The sequence below is a fragment of the Pinus tabuliformis genome, chromosome 8, assembly GCF_031772625.1.
Source record: "Pinus tabuliformis cultivar Carrire ecotype Pingquan chromosome 8, CPIR1, whole genome shotgun sequence".
Taxonomy (NCBI): Eukaryota; Viridiplantae; Streptophyta; class Pinopsida; order Pinales; family Pinaceae; genus Pinus; species Pinus tabuliformis.
This window is the reverse complement of record NC_142294.1, coordinates 93,935,864-93,953,215: the sequence shown is the minus strand read 5'-3', so window position 1 is coordinate 93,953,215 and position 17,352 is coordinate 93,935,864. Positions and strand designations below refer to the sequence as shown.

Here is a 17,352-nt window from a genome sequence, read left to right as displayed (position 1 = left end):
AAGTTTGGCTTCAAATTTGGTTGTGAAGTCTGAGTTTACCTGATGTAAGGGAACTTTCTACATGATATTTTATGGTTTTTTAAGAATTTAGACTAATTTTAAAACGAGTTGATTTTAACCCCACAAAAAAAAAACAAGCCAAAAAGAGATAATCCTCGTCCACTCACGGAAAAAACTGAGTCAATACAATTACCCCGCATTAATTACAATTAAACTGTCAGTTGGTTATTGTGTGAGCAAAGCATAGACTGGCCCCGAAGTTCACGAAGCTGTCCATTCTTGGTCGTTGTCGTCACAGACTCTGCCATATTTTTTCGCAAAGATTTATCAATAACCATCGTCTTCGGGATAAAAATATGCGAATATCTACCGTCTCGTAGATATCACAGGATATATTGTAACCCAAAATTCCAATAATGCTTTTCACGGCATCTTCTGTAGGTTTTGGCTTTCAAACATATCTTTTGAAGTGATTAATTTATGGAAGATTGACGAGCCAACGAAAGTTTGGGATCCTCTTGACGAGAAGGGGAGGCGATGGATCTACACTCTATTATTCGATGGATTTAAATGGTTAAATCGATTTCGTTAACACTACCTACGCTTCATTGTCGTTCATTCCCAACACTGATTCTGTGCCTATCACCTAATCTTCTCCCGATGGAATTATATGCTCATCTCCTTCATCCTTCCCTTCCTCGACACCTGTTCTTCATTATACTTACTTTCTGCTGTGTCTCTCTATTCCCCTGCTACTTATGCTTGGACGTGCAATACCAGTACTGCCAAAATACTGGGAGATGTGGGGTTACAGATATATCGTATCCTTTAGGTATAGGAAACCGTGGATGCCGTCACCCTCACTTTCAGATCGACTGTGTGCAGAACCTAACACCAGTAATCACAATTCAGGGCCAGAATTACACAATACTAGAGTCCCGTCATGACTTCTGCCTTATTGTGAAGGGCGAGAAGTGCAGATTCATAGATCATCCCACTGACATGCTGATAACGCATCAACGACGTACGGACACAGCCGTGATATTCGCTAGAGAGAACAGGACCCTTAACGTGTACAATTGTAATAATGAGGCTCAGTTGAACAACTCGAGAATGGTTAACGGGAAATGTAATGCTAGTGTCTACTACAGTTTGTACGACAATGGGAATTTGATTCCGGGATGTTCTACGACACAAGTAACAGTTGATGTGGGATCAATGCGACTGCTTTACAATGATCCTAAGTGGAGGGATATGTGGCTACCGTTACAACACTTCAGGTTCAACTTCAACTGCACCGTTCGTTTGTTATTGTGAGGATGGACCCCGTGCCGACAACTGCCAGGGCCACGGTATGCTATGCTCTATTTCCTAAATTTACGCAAAACTACTTGGAACTGCCAGTTTAGTTAAGATGGTATGAATTATTCATTGACACCCAGGAAAAGGGGTTGTTATAGAAAAAAGGGGTTGAATCTAAAGGAATGAGGATCTGAGTACACCCCTCCAATAAGTTTCCTCCACTCTGCACTCTTTGAACCCAAAGATATGTGTAGATGTGTTTCCCGATATTGTCAAGTACTCATTCTCTTTCCCAAAGCTATGGATCTTTGCTTTTAATTCATAATAATTGTCATGGCTGCGTTGCAGGTCGAAAAATCAACTCGGCCATTGTAAAAGGTAACTATGGTTTCTTCCCATTGAAAATCACTTTGAACTTGTATCTTATTTCCACTATTTTCATATATCGGGGTTATTGGACAGATATTATATTCATATCGATCTCTCATTCCACTGCAGGTTGCATTTCTGGAGGAGTTGCGCTGACCGCAATATTAGTGATATTCTTAACGTTTTATGCCCAGAAGAGAAGAGATCCTCCTGGTAGCTCTACTTCAAAGGTGGAGAAATTCCTAAAGGATTATGCTTATGAAATGCCAACCAGATATTCACTCTTTCAACTTAAGAAGATCACAAACAACTTTGCGGAAAAGTTGGGCGAAGGAGGTTATGGCGTGGTGTATAAGGGGAAGCTTGTGAACGGCATTTTAGTGGCTGTCAAGCTTCTTGATAGGCATAGGCACAGCCAATCCCAATTCATGAATGAAGTAGCAACAATCGGACGGATCCATCACTTCAATTTGGTTCGTCTGTTGGGGTATTGCTTCGAAATTCCCACAAGCGCACTGGTATATGAATACATGCCTAATGGATCTCTCGACAAGTTTACATTTGCCGAAAACGAGAATGGGCAAATCTTAAGTTGGGAGCAAAGGTATTCAATTGCTTTGGGTGTGGCTCGTGGAATTGCATATTTACACCAAGATTGCCAGAATCGCATCATACACTTCGACATCAAACCTCACAATATATTGCTGGACGCCGACTTAACCCCTAAAGTTGCTGATTTTGGTTTGGCAAAACTTTGTGGGAAGGGAGACGACCATATTTCCATGACGACAGCAAGAGGGACGCCGGGATATGTTGCCCCAGAGGTGTGGTCGAGAGGTGTGGATCTTATTACAGATAAATCAGATGTCTATAGCTTTGGAATGCTGTTGCTTGAGATTGTCGGGGGCAGAAAGAATATTGATGTACAGGTAAGCCGGTCCAGTCAGTTATACTTCCTTGAGTGGGCTTTCAAGCTGATTGAGAGTGGCCAATTGGAGATGAAACTGCGAGGAGGAGAAATAGAAGCTGCGGATGAGGAGAAGGCAAGGAGACTCACAAAAGTTGGATTGTGGTGCATTCAATACCAGTCCAGAGATCGTCCTTGTATGGCCAAGGTTGTCCAAATGTTAGAAGGTAATGGAGAGGATGTCCCCAATCCTCCGTTACCCTTTAATTCCTCGGCTACGCCTGAAAATCCTATACTGTCCTACACATTGAGTTCTTCTTCAATTGAAATTACTCTTCCACGGTGATTTGATACATCGTGTTTGGAAGTGATTTCTTTATATATGTAAAAAAGAGAATTTAGAAGATATTATGGAACATTGGCATTTGTTTTTTAATGATTTAATGACATTATATTTTTTTTCCCGTAGAAAAAGTCTTAATTTTATTCAGAATATGAAAAAATTACATTTTGTAGATGCTTAAGCATATGCAGAAAGACTGTTCCTGTATTCGCAAGCTAATAGAGGTTGCAAAAGAAGTGAGTAAAAATACAAAAATGGATGTCATCAGGGCTATGCTTTTCTGCCCTTCTTCTTCTCCACCCTTCGCCAGCCATCAGAGTTTGGTGCAGTGAGAGCCAGCTGATTTTCTGTTGTAGTTATTAGTTGTTCTTTGTCGGATTCCGAGCCTTCAGATCCATGGGTTCGTTTGATGCCACCTGCTTCAAACTGAATGTCTGGTGGCTGTTTCAAAATGTCAGGTCCCAGTTGTGTGTCTGTGGCATGTCCTTCTTGAGTGTATTCCTGTTCCATTGGTATGTCAGGTTTTGTTTGTTTTCCTGTTGGTTCAGTTTGCACGTCCTCTTTTTCCCTCCAATCAGTGTGCTGCCATCCTTTCGCCTTTTTCTGTTGTTTCTTGTTCTCTTTGGGGTCCCTCTTTCCCATTGGGCAGGTGTTTTGGAGATGTCCTGTCTGCATGCATTTTAGGCACCTGAATGCTGTGTTTTCATAATCAAGCGTTTGTATCCTCTGCGTATTATTATAGTTTAATGTAATGTGATCCGGTAGTCCCAGACTTAGATCCACTTCTACGCAGATTCTAGCGTAGGTGAATATTCCTAGATTTACTCTTTCTCTATCTATTTTGAGGAATTTCCCCAATGTGTTTCCAATGGCTGATAAAACTTTGTAATGCCAGAAGTGGAGAGGGAGGTTGTGTAGCTTCACCCAAACAGGGACTGTTGTTACTTTCATAGTATTCGCATCAAATTCAGGGAACCAGGGGGTGGTAAAGAGGCCAGCCTTGCCCCAGAACCAAGGCCCTTGGTTGATAATATCATCACGTTCTTGTTCTGTTCTAAGAATGACTATGAAGAAACCCTTTGAGCATAGGTGAACTTCACAGTCAGGTGTCCATGTTGTGAAAATCCATTGATGCAGTGCATCTGATTTTGGCCAGAAACCGTTGAATCTACATATAACAGCACGTGTGGCTAGATCAGTGTGTAGATCAGTTACCTCTGGCAACGTTATTTGGATCGTTGGAGATTCCAGTGTTTGTTCCACAATGTAAGGGCCTGGTAACTCTGGTGCTGAACCTGGTTTTGGTTGTAAGTTTTCCCCTTTCCCTTTCACCGCGTCCTTGAAAGAGCCTGTGTTTTTTGAACTGGATCCAGTGCTTCCTCCTCTCAGACGGAGGTTTATGATGATTGTTGAATCTGTGGTTATATTATAATCCTGGAGGGTGTAGTGGTCCTGTAGGCTGCGTCCCTTGTAGATCAGATTTTGCCCCTGTTTTGGGATGCCAAGAAGGGTTTGTATCCTGTTTCGTAAATCTAGGATGCTGCTGCCCTTCCATAATCTCAAACAGTGACTGTTTCCTTCCGGTGGTTTTAGGAAGAGTTGTGTGAATTCCTCTGCTCTGGGGTTCGAGCCTTGCTGAAGTCGCTGTATGGCAGTTTCTTGTCCACAGATCTGAGCTCTTTTATAGATTCCTCTTGCCGGAGTTCCGACTTTTGTAATTGATAGATCTGATGCAGGGATATTTTTCTGTGGCTTTTGCATGTCCCATATCAGTGTATGGGCGACCAGATCTGTTATGGGATGAGTCCTATTTTCCATATGAGACCGATTTTAATGACATTATATTAGAAAGGGATATGTATAAAAAATGAATTACTTTTCAAAATAGTTAATGGTATTATATACGAGAGAGATTTATAAATGGAAAGATTTTCAAAATATTTATAAAAATTATATCCGGCAGATATATGTTTATTTGATAAGTAGGTTTTTTTTATGGCCATTTCCATATTGTTTTCCTTACTGCACTCCAGGCTGATATTTTATATTAAAATATTTTTTTGTTGTTTACATTGTTAATATTATTATACATTTTATGTTATCAGTTTTAAAATTTAATTAAATGAAATTAAATATGAGATTACTTATTTTTTTAAATGAGTGAATATTTATTTTATTTTATTTTATTTTTTATTATAATAATTGTTATTTTTTTATGGTTTGGTTTGATAATTATTTTTAAAACATTAAAAAAACTAATTTTTTTATTTATTTTGCTTACCAATTATAAAAAAATCGATTTACAGATATATTAAAGGAATTAATAATTGTGAATTAGCCTTCTAAATTCTATACATAATTTAATAAAATACAATTAAAAATTCATATCATTTATTCTTCAAAAATATTTCTACAAGGTTAGAGTTGAAATTAGCCTTCTAAAATTTATAGATAATTTAATGTAGAACACAATTAAAAGTTTATATAATTTATTTTTCAAAAGATATTTCTACAAGGTTAGAGTTGAAAAAAACATTTGAGAGGAAATTTATTGTTTATGATACTCATAGTGGTTTTCCTTCTCTATAAAAAACTTTATCTTCAAAAGGTTTTAAAATAATATATGATATGGTGGAAGACATATTCAAACAAAGTAAAAACATTAACTTAAAATTGTTTTAGCTCAAGTGGCAATGGCAGTGGAAATGAAGAGTGGCTTGGGATCAAATGTTGTGCTATGCTTGGGTGAATAATGGACATGTAAACGAGTCCTACCAAGTTTACAAAAAAAAATAACATATATTTATTTAAATGATTTATTAACTATATTTTTTATTAAATTTAAATTTAAAAGCAAAATAATCTCTCATAGAGTTTATTTTGGCTGCTACCACTAGATCCATCTTAACCCCAAATCTATCAAACCTCTAGAGGGATCAAATCTCTTGAGGTGTAAACCTCTTTTACCTCTTTATTGAGTGCAAAACTTGAGGAAATGTTTGCACCTCTAGAGATGTGATCCCTTTCCATGTTTGGTAGATCTCGGGTTAAGATGGATCTAGATTGGTTATATAATATCTATATTTGTTTCTATGTGTCTGTTTGTTATTATTTCTCTCTCCCCTTCATTTTGTGTCTTTCTATCTCCCTCTCTCCTTCTCTCTCTCCCCCTCCCTCTCTCCCCAATTTCTCTCTCCCCCCCACTCCCTATCTCCCAACTCTCCCTCTTTTTCCCACTCTCTCTCCCTACCATCTATATCTATATATCCCTACATCTCTCCTTTATCTCTCTATCTCACCAATCCAAACACACACACACACACTCTCTCTCTCTCCATATCTATCTCTCTTCCTCCCTATGTCTCTATCTTCTTCCCTCTCTCCTCCCTCCAACTTTGTCACTATCTCTCTCCCACTATCCTTCTCTCTCTCTCCCCTCCATCTCTCTATCTTCCGCTCTCTCTTCCCCTTATCTCCGTATCTCTCTCATCCCTTCTCTCTCTCTCTCTCTCTCTCTCTCTCTCTCTCTCTCTATGTCCCCACCACTCTCTCTCTTTGTCCTTCAACTCTGTCACCATCTCTCCCCCCTCTCCCCTCCCCCCTTTATTTCTTAAATTTGATCCCATTGTATTGTATTTAAGAAAGTATCTAAATTAGAAAAAATCAAATTATTGCTAATATTAAACCTATATTTTGGATCAATAGTGTCAAAGAAAATTACAATAATTAAAACCTTCAAAGAATAATGTGTTATTTCGCCTCTTTCATTGGTAGTCACTTTGCTTTCTCTCATCCCATGGATCCTTAATTAAGATGGATATATGCTAGTTCTTAATGGTATTATTTATATTATAAAAATTTAACATCTCTATATAAAAAGTATTCTCATTTTAAAGTTTAGGTATATCTCAAAAATAATTATAACCTTTTTGCTTTTAGATTTATTTAAAAAATGTTATTAAATTAAATTAAAATAAAATATTTTGATTGTGAAATAAGTTAGGGTTTTTTGGCATGTGGTATTCATAAGCCATGGTATTGGCCCATGGTATTGTAACAAACCCTATTTTCAAGTTAACAATATCCATGGTAAAGCGGAGGTGAATATCCATGGTTACAAATTTTGTCATATTGTTATAAAATATTTTGATTGTGAAACAAGTTATGGTTTTTGGGCATGTGGTATTGATAAGCCATGGTATTGGCCCATGGCATTGTAACAATGTCTATTTACATGTTAATAACATCCAATGGGGGTGAATATCCTTGGTTAAAAACCTTGTCATATTGTAAGTGTAAAGTTTTTATGTGCTTACCAATTAAATTTAAATATGGTTATGAAATCAATATTTTAATTTATAAAATAAGGTGAATTTTAATTTATAGCTACTAATTATATGTTAGATTTTTTAATGTGATATGTAATTTTATTAATAAAAACAAAATCAAATACAAAAAATTAGATATTATTATTTTTAACATTTTATTATTAAGTGAGACAACATTTAAATGTTTAGACTCATTCGGATACTACACTCTATATTACTTTTAACTTTTTAGTTATTACTTTTAAATTTGTATTATTAATTGAGCCAACATTTAAATGTTTACACTTATTTCTGATACCGCGTTTATATTACTTTTAACTTCAGAATTCATGCTTTTGTGATCCATCAAAAACGTTTTGTGGATGTGTTTCGAACTATCTAGTGTAGTTTCGAAAATCGGATCTTGGATGGAATCACATTAAATATAGAGAGAGCAATGTAGAGAGAATTGATTTTAACGATTACAATATAACAACTAGTTTTAGTTTTGAATGAAGAAATATTGTTTATTAATAAAAAAAATTAATATGTTTTAAAACATTTTTTTTCATAAATAAATAATATTTTAATAATCATAAACTAACCATAAAAATATTTAAAATAAAATAAAAATTAATTAATTATTATCTTTTGGTCAAACTTAAAGAATCAAAGGAATAAACCCAATTAATAAAATAAAAAAGAATGAGTAAATCAAGGGCAAGAAAAAAATTATTAATAATAATAATAATAATAATAACAACAACAACAATTTTATTATTCTTTAAGTGTGTCCACTTTTAAAAATGTTGACAAAATTTCTTACATTGCAACTCCACATTTCCCCTATACTAGTTTCAATAATCTCTTAGGTCCATCATGCCACCCCAACACTCTTAATCTTTCATACACTCAATTCCAATAGCTAACACTATAATCCCCTAGGTAAACCATGTCGTGCCTACCACACATAATTTCTCATAGGGCTGATTCTGACCGCTACCATTATAATTTCCTATTCCAATAGCTAACACTATAATCCCCTAGGTGAACCATGCCGCGCCTACCACACATAATCTCTCATAGGGCTGATTTTGACCGCTACCATTATAATTTCCTATGTAAACCACGCTGCCCTAATACTCGGGGTATAGGTAAAGTCAGGGGGATTTGAAACTAAAATTCCTTGGTACATAATACTTAATTTTCACATCGATCACTAATTAAGTTGCATTGAAGAGCTTATATCTATATATATATATATATATATATATATATATATATATATATATATATATAACTAAAATGCCTTGGTACATAATACTTGGTTTTCACAGCGATCACTAGTTAAGTTGCATTGAAGAGCTTTTATATACATTATTGATATGTTTAAAAATGTATGGATTTTAAAAACAAAATACATTTTATATATGCAAATGAACTAAAATGAATTGTTGTGCTCTCCATTTTAGTATGGAAAATATGTTGTAATGTCCTGTCTTGTTTTGTTAAACAAATTGATTTGGTCAAATTACATAAAAAATAAAATGAACTTAATTGATGAGTCAATTTACAATTTGTGGTTTTGACAAACCATGTTTTTTCCCATAGTATTCTTAAGTGCAAGTTTTTCCCATGGTAACCTATGGCCTAATTAAAGGCATAAAATTCCATATACTTTAGCTTTTCATATGTAAGATGAAGGATGAACTTTACTTCAATGTGTGCTCATCAGAATGTCCATCTTAAAAAATTGTTATTTTTAGAGTTTTATTTTGCATGTAATATATATAAAATGGAAAACAAAATTTTAAAATATATAAGAATATTTTGAAATTTTTCCATTGTTTAAATTTTATTGTAATATAGGATTTACTTCCAATCAAATTCAAATTTTATAAAAATTTGAAATTAAAATTTTACGAAATTAAAATAGCAAGAGGAGAAATTAAATTAAATTAAATTCTTTTATATTTTTCCAAATAAAATTTTATTCAAATTTATAAATATAATTTTATTTGTAATAATCTGATTAAAATAATAAATAAAATTATATAATAGTGAAAGTGACAATAAATAAAAATTAGAATAATGACCAATGCCTATTCCAAAATCATCTCCAACAACAATTCATTTTCTTGAGCTGAATTTACTTTTTATAACTTTTTCCATTGTTTAAATTTATTTGCAATATGGGATTTAATTCTAATAAAATTTTAATTTTATGAAATTAAAATCACAATAAGAGAAGTTAAATTAAATCAAATGATTTTATATTTTTTCAAATTAAATTTTATTTAAATTTATATATATTTGAATTTAAAATAATTTCATTAAAATTAATTAAATGACAAATAAATTTATATTAATAAAAAGTTTCATTTTAAAAATAAAATGATCCTAGATCCATCATAAATTTAGATCTACTAAGCACAAAGAGGGATCAAATATCTTGAGGTACAAGCCTCTTTTATAGTGAAAAAATATTTGATCCCTTGAGCTTGGTAGATTCGTATTTATTATTTTAAAACTTAAAACCTATGTGGAGTGATATCTTTTCATTTTGGGAAGGTCATGGATAGCTTACACTAATGCATACATCAACTATAGATCGAGGTGTATGACCATTCTCATGGTAATTCTACTAAAATGTTGACTCTCTACCCCTTGCCAAAACCATTCTTGATTATGCAACTCTGCTCTAACCTCATGACAATGAAGAAGGATAACTTCAAACTCTCCTTATCCTTGACCAAGCCTCATTTTTTAAGGAAAATAATAAAGATACTTTGATTTTCACCTTTATTACTCAACCTCACGTACCTAACCCCTTTCCTTTTGTGCACCTCCTTGAAAGTCACTCTCAAGAGAATTATTAACCTACTAAGTTAATTCAACATAGGGAAAACATGGCACATTTGGATATTGTATCTAAGGAACATTCCCTTCCTATTGAGATTTACCCTAGGAAAACTTTGAACATTAATAGTGGATTAGAACATGCTCAATAGGAGCATCTTATTGAAATGTTACAAACACATAACATTGCTTTTGCATGCGATTATAATGATATGAAACAGGTCCATCCAAATTTATGTTCTCGCGATATCTATAATAAGGAGGATTCCTGACCTATCCAACAACCTAAGCAAAGGATGAATTTTTCTATTAAGGATGTAATTAAGGAAGAACTTTGAAAATTAGTTAGCACAGGCCTCATCTACCCTATTCTGATAATCAATGGGTTTAACCCCTTGTTATTGTGCCTAAGAAGAATGATAAATGGTGGGCCCTATGCATATTATTGAGAGTTAAACAAGTCTCTTGAAGGAATATTTCCCCTTACCACACATTGATAAGGTCATTAATATCTTGGCAAGGAAGAATTTTTTCTCCTTTCTTGATGGATTTTGTGGCTATAACCAGATCCAAGTTGCCCTTGAAGACAAAGAAAAGATGATATTTACATGCACTCGAGGGGCATATGATTATTAAGTTACATTTTCTTTATAACTTCTCCTGCCACATTCTAAAAGGTTGTTCTCGACACATTTACTGACCTTATCAATGACTATGTTGAAATTTATATGGATGATTTCACCTTATATGGAAATATCTTTCAAGAGGATATAAGCAATCTTGAAATTTGTTTAGTGTGGTGTAAGGAAACCAACCTTATCCTCAAAAACAAAAAACGCCAAATGATTCTCACTAGGGGCATAGTATTGGGGAATCATGTGCCTTGTGAAGGGACTTAAGTAGTCCCTACAGAAATAGAATTCATTTGTAATCCCTCAACTCAAACCTGTAAAAAATATGTCTATAGTTTCCTAGGATATGTTGGGTACTACTATAGTTTATAAAAAAATTTACTCAGGTAGAATCCCCCTTATTTTGTCTTTTAACCAAAGATGCAAATTTCTATTAGACTAGTAAATTCCAATTAGCTTTCGGGAATTTAAAGGAGAAACTATCCACAACCCCTATTTTATGGTGACTTGATTTGTCCCTTCCTTTACATATCTCTATTAATTCTTCAGAAAAAATATTGGAGCTATGTTAGGTAAAAAGGAAGAACAATGACCTTATGCTATTTACCACAATAGTAAAAATCTTAACTCAACTGAACATAATTATAACGTGACTAAAAAATAATTTCTTATTGTTTTACATTCCATTAACATATTTGTTCATTATATCCCCATATACCGAGTATTTGTACACATTGATGACTTCCCATATGATTATTTATGAACAAACTTATTACCAATGGTCAATTAACGAGGTGGCTTCGTCCTCTCTAGGAATTCAATATCACCATTCTATATAGACTTGGAAAAGAGAATATGGTAGCTAATTTTATCACTAGATTGAATAATGAGGAAAAACCTATTCTGGTAGAAGATGTCTTTCCTAATGAGCATTTATTTGTACTATCTACTAATACACCTTGGTTTGTGGATATTGCTAATTATTTAGCTGCATGGAATATTCCACAACATTTATCACCAAGAGAATGTCAAAACATTATTAGACACAGTGTTATGTATTCATGGGTTCAGGGGTACTTATTCTACATAGGGCCAAATCTTATGATCTGGCATTGTGTGGAAGAAGATGATATATATGACATCCTTAAGCCATGTCATGATGAGCCATGTGGGGGAGATTTTGCAGAGAATAGGACTACAAATAATATTTTGTGATGGGGATACTATTGTCCAACCCTTTTTATGGATGCCAAGAAGTATGTCTACAATTGAGAAGTTTCAACAGATAGGAAGACTTGTACAACATATGAGCTTCTATTACAATCATAAGTCATGGTAAATGCTTTTGAAAAATAGGCCCTTGATTTTATAGGACCAATCAACCCACCATCAAGACAAAACATGTATATTTTAGTATGCACAAACAATGTAACTAAGTGGGTTGAATAAAAGGCCCTGTCTAAAACAAAAAAACAAGTAGTGGCTAATTTTTTATATGAAGAGATATTTGTCTTCTTTGGCATTTTGTGAAAACATGTTATAGACCAAGGAACCTAATTCACTTCTTAAATCATTAATTCCATTACTGAATAGTTTAGGATGAAACACCAAATTTCCACCCCATACCATCCACATGCAAATGGATAGGTGGAGGTAACTAATAAGGTTTTATAATCCATATCGAAAAAGACAATCATATAGCATAATAAGGACTAGGCCAAAAAATTTCTAGATGTCTCAATGTCCCACCTTGCACAACTATTTTTGAGTTTAGTTTTTATGATCATTGGATTATTTGACATCAAATCTGGAGAGAGTTTATCTTTTTCTCTTTTGGTGATCTAACATCTATAGGTGTAGCAACTGCCTTTCTTAAGGAGCAGCGAAGTAGTTCTGGAACGTTATTTTCTTGAGATGGTCAAGGAATCTACATCTAACCCTATAAGGAAAATGGAAATTTTCTGGACTAATCTTGTGCGAGAAGATTCCTGGAACAAGGCATTTCAATCCACGGATTCTGAAATAAGTATGAAGTGTCACGTAGAAGCCAAACCACTGGGGATCTAAAGCACCGAGTGGTTTACTATCTGAGGCAGGATTCAAATTATTTATGTTGGAGCAGAGCAAGATCCCTGGAATTGTGAGTTGACCAAATGCTCAGACACATACAAAAATTTGCTACACCATGGTCATGACCCTGGATCGACATTCCCAGATGCTTAGCTTTGCAAAGCACATAAGAGAATTTTGTGTATTAATGACATTGTTTTTTGCATCAAATACCACTCTGGTTGTTTATCTTTTTGGTAAGGAGATTTGGGATTCTAGTGTCGGACTTGTAGTAACGGAATCAGAGCCTTGGCCCAGATTCGATTCCTCGATTTGCGTTTGATGGGGGGTGTTAGATTTTCACACTCATCTTGTTGGAAATCAATCACGTGGACCAACCGCTACTATGATATCCATCCTGGGACCACTTAAAAAGGTACTGCTAATGGTTTGGAATTTCACTAAAGCATGCGGGTTTTTGGCGTAATGGAAAACCTAACATGGTATGAGAGCACGTTTTGGATATGATCTTGTTGCTTCCTCACAACCTACATCCAACTGTGAGGTGCTTGAAGGAAATGCTCTTGTTAATTGTGATAAACATATTAATGACATAACTGCTAATGTCATTCTAGATGAAAATGTTGTAGCACCCAACTTTGAGTTTGCAAAAACAAAGATTGAGGCATCTCTAGATCCTCATCCAAGGAAATCATCCAAGCATCAACATTATTGGTCAACTAGTAGTCCAACATTCAGATCGTTACAGAAGAGACGTGAAAGAATGATTTGTGGGCCAGTGCTAACCATTAGGATCGTTTGTGGATGAATCGATGGATGGTCATGTTGTCATTTGAAACAATGCTTGAAGATTTCATATCGTCATGTTGCATCAATTGTTCGTTGTTGATTTCCTTTGTTCCCTTAGTTGTGTTTTAGGGGGGGGGGGGGAATTTGCTGACAATAGAGACTATGGGGGCAAGTTAGACGGTGACAAATATTTTTGTGTTTATCAATGTGATGCTGATGGTGTTCAAACAATTCCAGGAGTGTTTTTGTACGACGGTTGAGTTGAGTTTGCCATACTTACAAGCCTTATTGTTTGTTTGTTGGTTGATGGTGTTGCTTTTGTTTGAAGCCTTTGAAGGTTTTTTGGGATAAGTTAGCAGTGTTTGCCACCCTTGTGCCTCTGCAACAATCCCACCATAGAGATCGACTGACCTCATTGAGGTTTCATGGCTCTCATCTTCACAATTTTGGTACTTCAACATTTCCTACTTTTTCATTGGAGCAGACTTATGGGATCTACATTTTCAGCTCCATGATAATTTGAGCATTGGCATCTTTCTCTATTTTGCGGGGGGAGTTTTTTCCTACGGGTTTTTCTCTCTTTCTCCGCTTATGAGAGTTTGTACATGGGTACCTAATCAAGCCTTGTTGTTGGGGCTCATTCTTTATTTTCTTTTTTCTTTAGTTACTCCCTATGTTTCAATTGGGGGGGGCGTTGGAGTTTGTATTTTCATATGCTTCATTTCCCTATGAGCTAAGTATGGTGAGTTATAAGCTCACATAAAGAATTGCATCTGCCCAATTATCATAGTTATCCTTATTCAACAAAAAAGCTCATCTAATACTATATAATGGAGATATTCTATATACTTTTACACAAATTTATGAGTAATTCAATACTCTTACACCATTCCTCTTTGATTTTTTTTTTAAACTAAATTTTAGGAAAACTCCCATCAAAATCCCAAATTTAAAAAACCTCAAACTTGGTCTTTTATAATAAGAAATAAAAATCTTAACCAATTACTTACATTAAATAAAACTTGTTTATATATTGGATATTTGTCATAGACATCATATATATATATAGGTAAACAAAAACATAAGAAATAAAAATCTTAACCAATTACTTACATTAAATAAAACTTGTTTATATATTGTATATTTGCCATAGACACCATATATATATAGGTAAACAAAAACATACCCCACCAATATTATATTCCATGGATATATTCTAACCCACTACTTCGTGTTTGTAGTTTTTTAAATGTAAGTCGCATACACTTTGTGAATCATAAACTTTTTTTTCCTCCTTTTCTCTCCCAAAGTCGTACCGCTCTGTTTCTTTTGAAGTCTTTTTTCTACCACGCTTATTTCGCAGCACTGTTCATTCTTTTGCTTTTCTTATCCCTTTTTTTGAGCGAAGTTTTAGCTCTGCTAGCTTTCAAAGTCTTTCGAAGTAAAGCTTTCTTTTACTTTTTGCTATTGACTCCACAGTAAACGTGTTTGTTACGTCTGGACTTGGACAGTAAATAGTGATGTGCATCGTATTAAAGAGATACTTTAAAGTGTTCTCGCGATTTGGGTGGAATAAAAGATTCCTCGAAGCCCGAAAATGCCGCATTAGTTGCAATGTACGTTGGTCGATGGAACGTCTAACCATACATAGCTCCGTGTTCACGAAGTTGTCCAACACCGTTTTTCATCTTTTTCAGTAGATATTTTCACTCAAACTTCTTTTGAAATGATAACGGTATTTACTCACTTATTCAGGAGATATTTTCGATACTCACTTATCGATACTAAAACTAATTTATCTAAAAAATAATTTAAATGGTTGGTTAATTTAGTTTAATTTAATAGAATTCTTTGAGCTATTTAACACTAGCTCTGCTTTATTTTGTCTTCCAAATGCTGATTCCATGCGTATAATCTCATCCACTCCCGATGGAATTACATGTTGATCAGCTTCATCCTTCCCTGCCCAGACACCTATTCTTTTTTATCTTCATTATCCTTATTGCATGCTATGTCATAGATCATAACTATCATAAAACATACTTATAACCAACAAATAACCATATATATATTAATGAGGGAACAACCATTATAGACAAATAATATCAAGCACATTTACTCATGAAAATTTCAAGGAAAATGGGCTCTTACTAACATATGAAAATCCAACCAAGCCAGGGACTTTCACATACCACCCGACCATAGATTGGGCTGAATCAAATCTCTCTTTTAGCCAATCACCCTCGTGCCATATTCCAAGCATGAATGTGGGATCTCATGAAACAAATCAAACCAAACCAAGCTAGGGCTTCCAAAGGCCAAACCACCTCAACCCTCAACCAATGATTCCACCTCACACTTGGACATCACTAACCATCACCAGATCGGTCTCTACCCAAGTTGTCCAGGACTCTTGAGCATTCGTTCCAACCAAGGCTTCTAGGACTAGTAACTCAACCACAACTGTTGCAGGGCTCCAGAGCGTTTGTCCAACTAGGGCTTTTAGGACTAGTAACTCAACCCACCAAGGGCTCTAGAGCGTTTTCCAACCAAGGCTTCCAAGAATAGTAACTCAACCCACGTTGTTACATGGCTTCCAGAGTGTTTGTCCAACCAAGCCTTTGGGAACTAATAACTCAAACCACATCCATAAGGAACAAGAGAACCAACCATAAAACAAAAGGAAAGAAACCCACAATAGCATGGTTATCCAGGAATTGGCAAAGATAGGAAAATCCACTATCAATCCAAGCAATCCTTCATGCCAAAGACAAATCATAGCCAAGAAACCACATGCATGTGCCATGCATTCCAAAACTAGCAAGGAAATCATACATGCAACTCGGTACTTGCAAGCAAAATCCGCTATAGCTGCTTATCCCGATGTCGTCTTGCGTTTTCCTGCTCTTCCTTTGTCTTCTTGCTCCAAATCCCAAGTATGCCACACTCCTCCAAGAGTGCTCCAAGAAACTCTAAGTGTCCAAGAGTATGAGAGAGAGAGGAGAGAGAGAGAGCTTCAAGTTAAAACTGATTAAAAAAAAAAAAAGAATAATGGAACCAAGTTCTCTTTGAGCTAGATATGATGGACAGATTTGCAGTGAAAGGTTCACAAGAAGGCCAAGGAGCTGATCATGAAGAGGGAAATTCAATAAGTATGATAGTAGGAAAAGAGTGTCTTTGAGATGGCTAACTTTGCAATCTCATGATTTCATGATAGATGAACATTCGCAACCCGAGTCTGACATGAGAGATTTGCATGAAGATGGATGCACTGTGACAGATTCGTGGATTTGGTCATACGTGAAATTTTGAAAGTTTGAAAGATCACACCTGGATACCAAACGTTTTTCACATTGGAATCCACATTGAGTGCAACCATGCAGATAGATAGATTGTGCTTGAGAAACCAGATCTGATGTGGTTCCAGGGGCTTACTAGAGTCACGAGGTCCTGACATAACCAACAGTGGACGTTGAAGTGCCTCAACTCCCTGGTACGTCCCGAAACTTTCTAGAATTGTAGAATCATAATTTGAAGCTTGAACTAGATCATGCATGGTTTGAGGATGGTTATTGTTGTTGATTTCAAAATTTCTCTTGGGATGGCAGCCATCTCTGTCACAGGTTTCACAAGAATTTTCAGCTTCAACAAGCTGACTTGAAGATTTGTCTTCATGCAAGAGAAGAGATGATGGGGGATGGTAAGGAAACTTTGTGATTAGATTGTTTTCAAATTTATCATGGACCTCCTCACCATCCTGTGTCAATTGAGGAG

General features: G+C 35.1%; 1 pseudogene; it reads left to right on the top strand.

Annotated features, from left to right (window-relative positions):
• The first annotated feature begins 1,234 nt into the window (after positions 1-1,234).
• LOC149234300 (rust resistance kinase Lr10 pseudogene) lies at positions 1,235-2,924 on the top strand (annotated as a pseudogene).
• The last annotated feature ends 14,428 nt before the right edge of the window (positions 2,925-17,352 follow it).